Source organism: Lactuca virosa, chromosome 2 (genome assembly GCF_052849685.1).
Source record: "Lactuca virosa cultivar CGN04683 chromosome 2, Lactuca_virosa_CGN04683_v6, whole genome shotgun sequence".
Lineage (NCBI taxonomy): Eukaryota > Viridiplantae > Streptophyta > Magnoliopsida > Asterales > Asteraceae > Lactuca > Lactuca virosa.
Genome location: NC_136427.1, coordinates 260,151,013 through 260,153,836, shown reverse-complemented (window position 1 = coordinate 260,153,836; position 2,824 = coordinate 260,151,013).

Sequence of the window (2,824 nt, the reverse complement as noted above, 5' to 3'; positions counted from 1 at the left end):
ATGTAGCCTGGTACGTCGAGAGATGCCTGACCTGCAGGAAGGTCAAGGCTGAGCACCAGAGGCCTCACGACAAGACACAACCGTTAGATATCCCTATGTGGAAGTGGGAAGATATTACTATGAATTTCATTACAAAGCTTCCTAGGACCGCACGAGGGGTGGATTCGATTTGGGTCATCGTGGATCGGTTGACCAAGAGTGATCACTTCATACCGATCCAGGAGAGCATCTCGGCCGAGAAGCTGGCCGATATCTACATCAGAGAGGTAGTAGCTTGACACGGAGTGCCAGTTTCCGTGATCTCTGACCGTGACGTGCGATTTACTTCCATATTTTGGAAGAAATTCCATGACGAGTTGGGTACTCGTCTTCATTTTAGCACGACTTTCCACCCTCAGACGGATGGTCAAAGTGAGAGGACCATCCACAACTTGGAGGAAATGCTGCGAGCATGCGTATTAGACTTTGGTGGTAGCTGGGATACCTACCTTCCCTCGGCAGAGTTTTCCTACAATAATAGCTACCACGCGAGTATCGACCGTCCTTCCTTCGAGATGTTATACGGGAGGAAGTGCAGAACCCCGATATATTGGGGTGAGGTTGGACATAGGGTCATGGGGAGTATCAAGGTGGTACTCAAGACGATAGAGAGGATCCAACAGGTCCAGAGCAGGCTTCAGACTGCTTAGAGTCGGCAGAAGCGCTACGCCGACAAGCGCCGATCGGACCTGGAGTTTCAGGTGGGAGATAGGGTTCTTCTAAAGGTATCACCTTGGAAAGGTGTCATCCAGTTTAGGAAGCAGGGAAAGTTGGGCCCCAGATACATTGGTCCTTTCAGGGTTGCAGCCCGGGTGGGAAAGGTGGCGTATAGGCTGGATCTGCTAGCCGAGCTTAGTCAGATCCACAATACCTTTCATGTCTCCCAGCTGCGGAAGTGCTTCGTAGACGACTCTACGGTGGTGCCTCTAGAGGATATCCAGGTTGATGACTGCCTGAACTACATCGAGCGACCAGTAGCCATCCTCAACAGGAAGACGAAGGATCTGAGGAACAAGAAGGTCGAGTTGGTGAAGGTGCAATGGTAGCACCGCAAGGGCTCAGAAGGGACTTGGGAGCCAGAGGACGAGATGAAGGAGCACTACCCCGAGTTTTTTCCGGATGCAGCAGCAGACTTCGAGGACGAAGTCTAAAATAAGTGGGGGAGATTTGTAACGCCCAGTTCCTGATATGAATTTAAATAAGAATTATTCATATTTGCTAAGGGACTCGACGAGTTGGAGGCCCCAAACTCGTCGAGTAGGAATTGGATATGTTGGACGCGGGACTTGAAGTCTACTCGACGAGTCGAGGAGCCTCGACTCGACGAGTAGGTATGCTAGAGTGAAACCCTAATTTTCAGGGTTTGCACCCTATTTAAACACAGTAACACCCCCATTGTGGCCTCCCTCGTCGCCTCCCTTAGTCCAGAAAACCCTAATTCGAAACCCTAACCCATTTTGAGTGGTCTTGAGCCATTTTTGTGTGTTCTTGGTGGTTTTGAAGCTTGAAAAGGAAGAAGAAGCTTGGGAGTTCAAGAGGAAGCAAGTAGATCCAGAGGTTGTGTTCCATTTCCAGCTTATTTGAGGTATAAAGTTTATACCTTGACCATTCATCTATTAGATCTCTTCTTGGAGTAGTTTAGGGCTTGAAGGAGCCATTTTTGGAACCAATCATGGATGCAAGCATGTTTTGGGGTTGTGACTTAAGATCCAGGGTCCTTGAGGGACTCCATGGCATAAAGGTGCCAACTTTATGGCCATGGGAGTCCCATGCATCCTATGAACCACTTTTTAGGGCTTTTTGAGCTAAATAGCCCATGCATGAGCGTAAAGTTTGTAACTTTACGTGTTATATCGACCCTAGGAGGCCAGATCTATGTTTTGGATGCGTTAAGCCAGACTGAAATCGACTGTATAGTTTTGGATCACGGGGGACTCGACGAGTCTTCCTTAGGACTCGGTGAGTCGGGTTGTGGTTCCCCCAACATTATCTGTTACTTAGCAACTTGTTGAGTCTAGAAGATGACTCAACCAATTAAACGTGTTTTGGATCTAAAGGTCAAGAACTCGACGAGTCCAAGGATGAAATCGCCGACTCAGTAAGTAAATGTCCCGACTGTATGAAGGAGAACTCGACGAGTCCAAGGAAGGACTCGACGAGTTCAAATGGAAAGTCCCAATTCTGTCATAAGGAGAAACTCGGCGAGTTAGAGGGTAACTCGACGAGTCAGATTGCGAATTCGAGATTCTCTGAATTATGGAACTCGACGAAGAGTTGAGTCAACCAGGATGTTGACTTTGACCAGAACATTGACTTTGACTTTGACTTTGACTTGGCCATTATCCAAGATTGACCCTTAAAGGGGTTATGAATATGAAAGAGTAACTGAGGGAGACTGTTATGTGTAGGAGTTTTAGGAGGGTTGATCCCAGCACCGAGGACAATTCATTTGCTGCACGACATTGAGGTGAGTTACCTTCCAATAGAAAGTGGGTCTAAGGCCACAATGCCGACCCACTAGTAGGAGTTGTTTGATTAGATGATTGTCTTTTTGATAATTGTCTGGTATGTCACTATTTGTTACGCCTTATGTGCTAGGATGCTATGATATATGTGTTAGTAGTAGTAGGGGTGAAATAGTCCCTGGTTACCGGTTGAAAGATACCGAATGGGTAGACAGTACCCATGCATGCCTAGCAGTAGGTTCATGATTATGTTATTATGTGGTAGTGGTAGGGGGTGGAATAGTCCCCGGTTACCGGTTGAAAGATACCGAAGGGGAGGT